Below are 13,214 nucleotides of genomic sequence, written 5' to 3' on the forward strand. Positions count from 1 at the left end.
GTCATAAAATGGATCAATGTTGTTGTAGACCTGCTGTCCCCTGTATCTGTAGAACGGTCCGTTGATGCGATGCACAGCTATGCGAGAGCCATTAAACCTCCACACTATCAGATCATCTTTATGTAGTTCAGTAACATGAGTGTGTAGAGTCACAGATTCTCCATCATTCACTGACACTCTCTCAGTCTCATCACCAAACACACCTGAAGACACAAACACCTGAAGACACAAACACTGAGAGATCAAACACCTGAAGACACAAACACTGAGAGATCAAACACCTGAAGACACAAACACTGAGAGATCAAACACTGTGTGTCTGTAAAAGATTCAGTTGAGATCTTTCATCTTTGAGTCTTGACCAGTAAATGTTTTCTTCTTACACATTAAATATAAAGTCTGATGTAGTTTACTCGGTTTGTAGGAAAGTGTTGTATAATGTCATTACTTACCGTTGATGATAAAGAGATGATAAAGAGTAAAGAGATCGTCTTCATGTTGTTACTAAAGATGATCAGTAAAGTGATTCAAGAGTTTATTCAAGTCTTCAGTGTTTGAGATCTCAGCCTCCGCCTCAAAAACACTGAGAGAGAAATAAAGACTAAACTAAACTAAACCTACACACACACACACATGAAGAATAACTGATGAGTTATCACGATGATTCCTCTGAAGATAAATGAAAAGAGTTTTACGACAAATTCTGAAAGAAATGTAGTTATAAAATGGCGAAATCTGTATACGTGTGACGAGTTAAAATGTAGAAACAGCGACACCTGCTGCTGACAAACAAAAATTTAATTTACAAATCTCAAAATAAAGTGCTCGAGTATTATCAGAATCAGAAGAGATTTATTGTCAAGTGTACTTGCTCACATAATGAAGTTTCTCTGTTGTTTTACAGATATTCAACACAATGACAACACAAATATGATCAGATGTTCAGTCTTAAAGATTGTAACATATGCATATATATAAATTGTATGTGTCAGCTGAACTTGAAATGTTTTTTTGGTGTATTGACTGCCATTAATAACCACAGTTACTACAAATCTAGCAGAACCATTAACCCCTCACCGGCTGAACATTACAATATATGTTATAGCCATGAAATATTGCTTTTAGTTTTTACTTCCGTCATGAACTAACAGATTACTGCATAAACACAAAAAACAAGACAAACATACAATAATCATTAATATTTTCAATGTGCAATCCAAATTATGAGATGTTGTATAATAAAGTCAAAAGTTAAATCAAAAGCTAAAGTTTGTCATTTAAAAGTGTTAAATGTTGCTAATGTACAGACTCAAAGACACACGTGTAAGCTACAGTAGATGTGACTGTGTACAATATTATCAGTGAAGATCTGATGCTGAAGTCTGAACTTTTCTAGATCTGATGTCATACACCAGAACTGCGACAGTAGCCACGCCCACCACAGCAGAGATGACCAATCGGATCACAGGTTCAGGACCATTACAACAGCATCCACAATCTGAGGAATAAAAGAAGGGCATTTCCGTAAAAATGTCAACCTTACCATAAAAAATGAAGTTTTTACCAAAGGTTTATACTAACAGCACAGATATTCATATTTACTGGTTCAAATACCCATGTTAGGCGTCTTTTCACGTTTTTAAGAATTTGCTTTATTTTTTCAGAGCGAATATATATATATACATATATATAATCCATTCCCCCCTAATTATCAGTGAATATAAGAGTCAAATTCAGAAACTCCAACTTCAGCCATCAAGGTCATAATATGATGACTGTGTGTGTGTGTGTGTGTGTGTGTGTGTGTATGTGTCATGTCTAAGTATTGGGACAATAAAATCACAATTGTTCTTTAAACACTTATTTTTGTTTTTTACAAACCCTTTGTTCACCCCAGAGGTGTTTAATTTAATGTTCAAAAGGAATCTGTGTTTTCCGACTTTTCAATCTATAGATGTCATTAAGGACACAAGAGGGCGCTATTTAAAGAGTTGATGGGAAATATGTTTTCATGGTTGTATTTTGGTTCCCTGGTGATTTTTGAATGTGACTTTGTCTTTTCTCCATAAGAACATCCTGAAACATACTTTTCCGCTAAGATTTGCTTGAATCATCTCTGGACAGGAAGTATTTTCTACTCCAAGACAATTCTGCAAAATCATTCTACAAAGTTCTTAAGGATTGTGGATCTTTAGAAACATTAACAACATTTGAGAAGATCTTAAATGTACAAATGACAGACAATGAATGGGAGGAAACCTGGAGGGATGTACAGACCTGGAGTACTAGGCCATGAGGGGCATGTGCTGAAACTGAAAAAGGGCGACCCCCCCCCTTTATTAGTCACACAAAATAATAAGATTTAAGAAAATAATAAGATTCAAAAGCTTAAGATTTAGTTACTGTTAATAACAGAGAGTCTAACAGGTAGAAAATATAAGAAGTTGAATGCAGTTCTCAAACACTTTACAGTCTTTCTAAATTAAGTACAGAAGAAAACTCATTAATCTTCAAAAAAACATTAATTTCTTATTTTGTTCTTAGATTATCATTAGTGACAGGAGTTAGACTCACTGCAGCCAGTTTAAGAATGCGGCCCCTGACGCTCAGCGCAGATCTGACAACAATACTAAACAAAATGTACTTTAAGTCATAATCTTGTGTGTTTTTGTTCATTCAAGCACAACAGAGAACGTTATACTGGTGAACTGTGTGACACATTCTGACAGAGATCAGTGACGCAGTCTGTAGCCCTCATATAAGGTGTATTACACCGGCTCTAACTAAATCCTTGGTGTTTCGAGTCTGACGTCATCCCCCAAACGTGTATTTTCGTCAGTTTTAACAATGATAGGTAGTTTAGATGGTTAGAGTTAGGTTAGGGTGTTGGTGAGGGTGAAGGTTTCGCAAGACTTGAAACACCAAAGATTTAGTCAAAACCAACAAGCCACGCCCACGATGTGAATGTTCTTGTTGTCCGTCCTCATATAACACAGACATTACCATTTTAATCAACAGATAACAATGTTGTGGTAAATTGGTGCTCAGTTTTCTTGTTGTAAAACGTTTGACAAAAATCGTATTTATAAAAGATGAAATGCTACTGTGTGCGCCGGCTATTGTGCAGGCAAATGCTTTCCCTCTCCAGTCCTAAATGTGCAAGACCTCAAATACATAAAAATGAACATTTTAGATGTTTCTTGCGTTAAGAAAACGCTGTAGTTGTTCAAACAACAAGATCTTTATTTATGATAACGTTACCGTTGCAAGACGTTCAGCTGCTGTGGAAAGAACAAGTTCACTTCAGTCAAGACAGAATGTTGTGGAGCCATGAGGTTTTACTTATAGATTGAGCGTTTGCGTATCCAACAAGACTCACAAGATTTTTTTAACCTATTATTGGCGAAATATTTGTAAAACAGGCAGACAGACGTATAGGGAGACCAATAGCACAGATTTAATTGAAAAAGCCACCATCATAAAAGGACACTTCGGAGTATAAGGGCGAAAAAGGACATGTGCTATGAACAGGTTGAGCCCTATCTGTGCACGTGCCTGCTGGAGTACATGAGTCATGACTCACCTGAACACTTGTGATAGACATGTTCGATGTCTAGATGTGTAGTCTGGTTAGTGATGGGATTTTTGATGACACAGATGTATGTGTTTGTATCGTGATATTCCACCTCCAGAGGTAGAGAGAGTCTGATGTTGAGATCAGACACACTGATGCTGGACAATAAACTCTTTCCTTTGTACCAGGAGAGACTCACATGTGTCACATTCATCACTGAACACAACAACACACTTTCTGATGATTGAGAGGGTTGTGTATTCTCTGCTAATGACAGGGACAGGCAGACGAGCTGAAAAAAAAAAGGAATTGACAAAAATCTGAATTACTATTAAGCAAGAGGTCGGTTATGTTGACAGTGTTTAATGTCGTATGACATCGACATTAAAAATCGTATGAAATTTGAAATAAAATGGAATTAAACTTTCTTTGAGCATTGTTTCAAAGTTGATAAACAAATAAATAAAATATATTTTGTCGTAAACCATAATACTAATAAAAAAATGTACAGTTACTGTCAAAAGTGAATCTTTACTCACCGTAGACAGTAACCTTAAATCCATTAAAGTTCTTCTCCTTGCCGCTGATGATTAGTTGATAAAGTCCAGAGTGTTGAGTTGTGATGTTTGTGATGGTGAGAGATCCAGTCTGAACATCCACTTGCAGTCTGTCTCTGAACATCCCATCATGAACATCAGCATTTACTGAGACTGTATTGGCTTCTCTGTTGATTCTAACTAGGAAAGTTTTTAGAGAGCTCTGATACCCGCACATTATCAGATCATCTCTCTGTATGTCAACAGTATTAACGTGTAGAGTAACAGAATCTCCCTCCATCACTGACACTGACTTCACTACATCTGCATCTGCATCACCAAACACACCTGCAGAAAGTGTTCAGAAGTCAAAGTTTTGCAAATAACAGAGGAAACTCGTCACTTTCTAGGAAAACAACTTTGGTTCAACAATGATAAATGTGTGCTGTTTCCAAACTTAATTGAAGCTGACGCTGAAGTTCAAAAGCACATCAAACACATTTGAAAAGAAGTAAATGCAAATCTACTGATGGCTCTGTATAACTGATATTATTAATCCTAAAGTTGAGTGTGTTTATAACTTACCCCCCTGCAGACAGCAGAAGCACAAAGAGAGAAAAACAAACAAGAGAAACATCGTCTTCAACACTTCAGAGGTCTGAACAAGTGTCACGTCAGTAAAGTCTTCAGTGAGGTGATGTTCATGTCTCTGCCACAAAACCGCCCCTTCTTTTCAACACACGCCTTCATATACAGTCCTAAACTCTGCCCTCAAAGACATTAATACTTTATTAAACGTCATAATGAAGCCATAAACTTAAAGAAAAAAAATGTAAACGTAAAAAACATGTCATCATGTTTCATATCATTGAATCTGTTCATTCAGAACTCACAACGAGATACAACAGGAACATAGAGATATAAATACACAAAGAAAATACAGTGTTCTTATTTCTTGTTTGAGTTTCCTCGTCTTCTTTCTTTGTGACTCATCTCCACCCCCTGAGGATGTGAGGGAAAGATACAACTGTGTATCCTCGCTTTGGACTCCTCAGATGTCTCCTCAGTCCTGATGTGGATCAGCTCGATTGATTTTCTGTGTTACAGTCTAGAAGCGTGGAATCATCGATTTGAGAAGCACTCAAAGTGAACAAGAGACACTTGGTAAAATATTAAATAATAATAAATATTAAATTGATCATTCTTAACATTGATTGAACATTAAATCAAGTTTGGCGGAACAAAGGGGAAAAATTGTGCTCTAACAACTGCTCCCCTATTAAACCTCCATAATGTTCACAAGAATAAATCACATCCTAATGTCCAAAAACACAAGTGTGTCACTATGCATGAAAGATCGACAGTAGTTTAGACAAAGATGGATGAAATATTATCATAAAATATATAAATGAATAACTAACAGGGGTCTCAAATACACTGTATTTGATGTGTGACACTGAATGCATGTGACGCTCTAACAGATTTATTTCTGGGTTAAAGTCAAACCTGATGTGGAGATAAATGTGGTTTCTGTTCTGCTGCTGAACATGAGATATGTGTTTGTCTATTAGTGACCGTTTGTGTTTGATGACCCATGTGTGTGTGTATGTCAGAGGTGTGAAGAGTTTGTATGTGTGACTGAAGTGTGATTCTTTTGCTGTCTTCATCTTTAACACAAAAACAGCTTTAATGAAGCATTGAACACATCTATGTCAATGTCTGACCAATAAAAGATTGCTTTAAATCAAACAGTGACAGTGGTGTCAGCTCACACTGTATGAAGGATTTATTTGTCAGACTCATTCTGTAATGTATCTTATAAAGTCACTTAAAAAGCATCTGTCAAGTCCATAAATGTATGTGGAATGTTTTATTTAGCAAGTATTTATGTTTTAGATATGTAGTAAATTATGTCATAATGACTTAAAATGTCACCTCTACTGCAGTTTAGCACACTGAGCTGATAAACATCAAGGTCTGTTCTATAAGAAGTGTCAAATCTTTAGAATAAACTGATAATGTTTATAGCGCTTCGTTGTGCTCAAATATATGAACTGCAGCATTCAAATGTATTAAACTGACATCACAATGTGATCAGTAATTCACTTTGACTTTTGCGCCATCTGGTGTCCAAAACCATCATTTGTTTTCTACATGAACACAAGACAAACTACTGAAGTCAATAAAGGTTTATAAGAAGTTATTACTAAATTATTATTTAAGCCAAAGGTTCTGAATTAAAACTGTTAAGACATGAAATTCAAACTGCATAATTACTCACAATCTTCCAACACAACTCATTTTAAGCACATCTATAGGTGGTAAACTTCAGGTTAAAAGTCTTGATACAACAGATCACACAAATCAATTATTCTAGTGTAAAGTCAATAAAAATGTTTCTATTAAACGTCTCATAGAAATAAAACTGCATCGTGACTTGTCTTAAGTCTTTTATTGAAGACACTTCAAACAAGCAATACAGCTTAAGCCATTTATCATCTTCAACTGTAACAGTAACAGTGCAATAGTTCAGAAAAGTGCAAACAGAGATGTAGAGACTGAATTTTAAGAAATTAAATTGTATATATATTTCTGGGTTAGTTCATCTGCAGGATTGAGTCAAATGCTTCAAAGCTGTTCACACTAATACATTGGTTGTCAACACACACAGAATGTTGTATAATATACTGTAAAGATGTATATCTAAACCATCCAAATGAAAACATTTCATCAGCATTCAGATCTGACATTTAAAGGTTCTGTGTGTAAGTTTCAGAGGCCACTATTGGCGTAGTTGGAAATTGCAACCTAGAGCTCCACCCCCCCCCCCATTAGAGAAGCTACGGTTGCCGTCACAGGACAAAAGGGTTCCGTAAATGATAGCGGCCATAACCGGTGGTGTTGATAATTGCAATCTACGTCTCACAGCGAACAACAGACTGAAGTTACAGACACAGGACAGAGATGATGTCGTCTGAGACAGCAGAGAGTAACCTTTGCAAGTCAAGTGACGAGTCTTATTTACAAAGAAAAATAAATAAAATTTACTTAATTCATCATTTACTCTAATCGTTATAGTGAATATTATTGTTACTTGTTTAACATTGTCTCAGTGATTTATTTGCTTATTATACAAAGCATTTTTTGTAAGTTTAATTCAGCATTTAATTAAATTAAAAAAATCATACTTTTCTACTTTTAAAAGTAAAAATTCTCAAGTAAAGGAAAGTGGTAGATTTTCATGTACTCATTGATTGTAAATTCACAAAAAATTGTAGATTCTGCTAAATGTATGTCAACTTTTGACCTCAACTGTACACATTACAGCAGGTGTGTTCACTTATCACTGCTGATTTTGCTGACGATTGCTGGGGATTCATTCAGATTTGAAGTTATAATTCACCAGCTCCTGTTTGATTTAATTTATAATAACATTGCCAGGCATTTACCTGCCAAAATGAATCTAATCATAAACTTTTATGTGCGTGTCTAGCTGGGGAACTTGAGAGATAATTTATGTAGTTTTTCTTTCACACATTATCATAATGTTTTGCTGTCTCGTCAAACAATTCTAGCAATCTAGCTTTGATTTTGTTACATTTCTGATTTCCATATCCATCAAATCAGACATGAAATATTAGTATTTTAAAATAATAATTCATTTATTAAGTCATTCATTCATTCCGTTTACAGGTGACAAAAAATTGTTTACAATTTATTTTTGTTTCTGTTTCACTGTTTACCTAACACTAAACTAACTAAATAGTCTTAACTAAACTAAAGTTAACCTTCGCTACTTTAATTGATGTTAACTTACCAGTTGACGTTATATTCAATGGCAATTATAGACCACCCCCAGACAATAGACAGAAAGTCTCCAAGCACTTGAAAATTAAAGCAAAAACAAAAGATGAATTAAAAATATTGTGAAGCACTCACTTGTTTCAGGGATACATAAAAAGGTTTCACAAGTCAACAAAAATAAAACAGTTAGATAGATATCTTACCAAGCACATTTTTCCATTTTTATTTCAAAAGAATTTCCCACTTAAGACGACGAGGGGGCTAGACCTTGTTTTAGAATGGAAGTTAATACATTTTGTAGTTCATACAGAGTTTCCTGAAATGATAGTCTGATGAAAGGATATTTCATTAATGTTTTAAATAACACTGTGGTGGCTTAAAACAAGCTCTACATAAACTAATGGTATACAGCCTAAATACAAAAAATAAAACAGCTAAATGAAGAATTACTTATATATATATTATATTGCCAAAGACAAACATTAAGGTTATTAAAATAAGATATTAAACATTCTAGAACAGTCCGGAACTTGTTATCGCACAATAAACTCTGACAGTGTCATCAGGCTTGTATCACACTGAAGGATTTTATTTCACAATAACCGGATGATTGTACATTATCCCTGTTACACACTTACCTCATAAGTTATTAAACATGAAACATTGATTTAAAACATTTTAGTAGCTATTTTTTATTTAAAAGCAGACATTCTTGCTAAGAATCCAGTATTCAAGAGTGTAATGTAATAAGTAAGCAATAAGGTAAGAGAGGTTAAGTGTGAATAAGTAACTTATTTAAGATAAAGCACTAGCCTCAAGTATGTTATTACTTTTTAAAAACAGTTACTAAATACTAAAGTCGAAAAATATGAATGAAAAAACGTAAACAGCAACAGAATATTTTGATTAACGTTGCCCTTAACTTTTTACATAATTTTCACTTATTTCACATTACAGATGTTTACATATAGCATCCCTTACATAACATGTAAGGGATGATCCAAGACTAGTCGTGAGTTAAAGGGTTTTTATGCACTATGTGGAGGCCATGAACAACTGGTTACATTTAATTCTATGCAATAACCAGATCATCATTAACAGTTTTTATAGTTTTGTATTAGTCTTTTGTTTGATATGAACTCTGCCTACTGATCCTCAGAGAAATCCAATTTCATTTTAACAGATGGTCACAAAACAACATGCAGTGGTGGAATTTGCAGACGACAATTCGGTGGAAATTGTCCCAGGCTCATAGTTGGAGGAGAGCAAAGAGGTATGTTTTTGTTTCAATCAATATAATAATTTACAGCATATGGATATATTTACAGTGATTTATATTTACTTTTTTCAATGAAAAATATTCTCCTACTGGACTTTTTCCAATGTGCGGCAGCTTGCGAAAAGCTGCAGTTTGGCTGACAGGATCAACTGGAGGAGGTTACAGTTTCATTTGTTTTGCCTGAAACAGGAAACGTGATTCCATTGTAGTTTGTATACAATATCCAGTGCTAGGAATGGAGAAATGCAGAGAGAGATCAAGGGATTGATATTCAAGGGGGATGGAGGAATTTCATATTATATCCATAAAATACCATCTAAACACTATGCATTTTTCATTCATACATAAAGCAAGATTTTCAGCATCTATAGGTTAAAAAAATAGCCCTGCTCATATTTTAATGAACATTATTAAAACTAAATGTCAAGAGCATTGCGCAAAAGGTTTTTTGGATGCACGTCAAGTGGCTTGCGTGACTCTCCTTATGACCCAAAGTTTGAGAACCTGTCATATAAATTACCTCACTGCCAGTTAGTGTAGCGGGTTGATACATTTGCGCATGAGATTTTAGGTTCACACACTCATTTTACAATTAAATAAAAACGTGTCTGGATTAACGTTGCAATTTGGTTTATTTTCATCCTATGATTCCTTGTAAATGCAACTTCAACTAATTCTAAAGTGCTTCTTTTATAAAGAATGCTGCTATCTCACATAACGCAGTAAAGCAGTCCCTGTATAGAGTAAAAAAAGATTGTTGAGTCAGCAACACAGCCATAGACAGCACCTGGTAACGTGGCACATAAGTCACCTCCTAGGTCGGGGAACACAACTAGAAAAGGTAAACCTGTATGTAAGGTGCCTTTAGAGTCTTTGTAGTGCGTTAAAAGACAACCTTATCAGGAAACATGGAGATGGTGGTCTAGTGGGTTAAACCACTGAACTGGTAAATCAAAGGTTGCTGGTTCGATCCCAGCAGCCACCACCAAGCAAGACACTTTACTCCATGTTGCTCCAGGGGGATTGTCCCTGTAATAAGTGCACTGTAAGTCGCTTTGGATTAAAGCGTCTGCCAAATGACTAAATGTAAATGTAAACACAGCCCTGAACTTATTTGATATAGTCCACTAATAATAATTCATAATATAACATTAATCTTCAAATACTAGGCCTCACCCTCCTGTCATTAATGCATCTCTTGCTGTACGACATAGGACGTTTGTTTTTTAATGAGAATGTTTTTAACATAATATATATAATTATGTGATAGTTCACCCAGAATACTAAATTCTTATTTATTTACTTACCCTCTTATCATTTCAAACCCATACGACTTTTTTCTACAGAACACATAAAATGTTTGCCACTTTGAAGAATGTTGGTAAACATTATTCATTGACATGACATTGGTTTTGTGTCCACACACTGGAAGTGAATGGGTACGGCCATTGTTTGGTTACTAACATCCTTCAAAATATCTTCTCTTGTGTTCTGTATAAGAAAGAAAGTCATACAGTGTGAGTAAATGATCACATCATGTATTATTATTCATTTAGAATGTGTAATAACTTAAAAAGAAACTTCACTTTCTGTAGTACAGCAAGAGATTATGGCTGCATTAGCAAGAACAGGTACACAATAATTTAAATCAAACAAAACCCAGCAGAGTATCGACAATATGCAGCCCAGCCTTTGCATGACCACATTCTTTACTCTTTCGCATAATGGTAATCCACAAAAACCCAGATAACAGAACCTTTGGCAAAGACTTACACATCTTTTTGAATATTAAAAACACAAAAAAGTAATAATTAATTCAACATCAATATCCTGATCAGTTTTGACTGAACATAACTTTTCTAAATAAGCACAAAGAACATAAATCAAGTTGTATCAGAAGGGAAATTAACTTGTTTTGAGTAGATGGATAATTTACAGTTTATATTTAATGTTTATCACTGTTAAAATAAATCCCCATCTAAAAAATGCTGGTGTGTTTTTAACCCATGGGTGGGTCAATATTGCACAATATTGAACTTTATGCCACAATGCATGCTGGGTACCATAAAACAAAGCTCATCTATGGTTCCCAGCATGTACTGCGCCGTGATATAATTGCTTTTATTTGCATTAATATTTGCTGTTGTTTATTGGGACTTTTATTTTGTGATGTTTATTGATTTGTTTATTCAAACAGCTTGTTCATTGTCAGTATTGTCACAAAAAAAAGGCAAAAGTCTTAAGCGCATTATAGAATTTTCATACCAACAAGTTATTTATATTTTGCTGTAGTGTGTCCTTAGGAAATTTAAGTTTACATTCCAAGCAATCCTTCTGTCATTATTTGTGATAATCCAGTGAGATTTTTGTGTGTGTACAGTGAGTCTGACAACAATAGATAATCTCCATACAGAGATGTGGTTTTGTTATCATCTGGTCTGTTTATTAAGAGAAAAGAATGAGACAGACTAAACCCAGAAGACCTGTGCCAATGTCTCAAAGACACTTAAAGGAGCACCTGCAAACATACACTACAATGAAGCTTTGGACACTTTTTTCTGTAATCTGTAAAGTGGGGATGCTTCATAATAAAAATGTCATAAATCAATTTTATTTATCAATTACCTTCTATTATCAATCTTTGCAGTGACTGCCCCATGTGTTTAAAGCCACTTTTGTCCAAGATTCAGCTTTGAAAGTCGGTTTCTTCAAGTGTCTTGGAGACATTGCCACAGGTCTTCTCGATTAAGTCTGTCTCATTTTTTCTCCTCCTCAATGTAATAATATCAGTCTAGAAGATGACGAGACAACATTTCTGTGTGGAGCATTGTTGTCGGACTCCCTGTACATACAGAAACGTCACTGGATTTTCACAAATAATAACAAAAGGAATGCTGTAATGTAGACTTACATTTCCTACAGACACACTACAGCAAAATAACGTTGATCAAATGAAATCAAAGCATACATTTTCTTAGCAAAAGTGTGAGTTTTTTTTTTTTTGCAAATTAGAAAATAACTTAAAAAACACACATCCATAACTTGTACTAATCATTAATTCATCATGCTTGAAGCATTAAAAAAATGTTTATTCACTCCTTTTTTAAAATAAGATGTTTTGCATGAGTAAGTACACCATTCCATTGCTTTAATAGTAAATCTCATCACACTTAAATACAATACTGTTATCTTTTTGTCATTCCAGTATCTCCCAACTTCCTCCGAAGCTTCAGTCCATAATGTCCCGGTGATTGAAGCTGACGTGGAGTCACAGTGATTTAAAACAGTTGTTGTAAGTCTCTACATAGTTTTTGTTTTAGATGTTAGTGTTTAAACTGTTTAATGAATTTGCTTTGTAGTTCTTTATAAATATTTTCTCAATTCAAGTCCAATTATATCATTTCATGTGTTTCATATAGATGTGAGCTAAAAATACTGTTTGAACTGCAGGGTTAATTATAATATAAACACAATAGAAATATTAAGTTTACATTTAATTGATTCTTTGTACATGTCATTGGTTTTGTATCCATACTCGTTACATCATCTGAGAAAAAAAGCTTTTCATTGATGTATGGTTTGTTAGGATTGGACAATATTTGGGATGCAACTATTTGAAAATCCCAATATTGAGAAAATCTCTTGTAATGTTGTGTAAATGAAGTCCCTAATATTCCATATTACTTATCAAATATAAAGTTTTGATATATTTACAGTAGAAAATGTACAAAACATCTTCATGAAAGGTGATCTTAATTAAATATCCTAAACATTTTTGGCATAAAAGAAAACCATAATATAATGGGGATGGAAAGCTCTAAAAATGTTTCAAAGTTCTTAGAACATTTTTATAACGAGAGACTGTAATGTTCCAAAAAATGCTTTTAATAACGTTATTATAACCAAACAATAAGGTTGATACAACGTCTAAAAACTGGATGTTTCAAACGTTCTAAGAACATTCAAACTTGTTGTTTTTAAAACTTACTGTCAATGTTAAGAAAACGTTCTTGGAACATAA

The sequence above is a fragment of the Triplophysa dalaica genome, chromosome 10 (genome assembly GCF_015846415.1).
Source record: "Triplophysa dalaica isolate WHDGS20190420 chromosome 10, ASM1584641v1, whole genome shotgun sequence".
Lineage (NCBI taxonomy): Eukaryota > Metazoa > Chordata > Actinopteri > Cypriniformes > Nemacheilidae > Triplophysa > Triplophysa dalaica.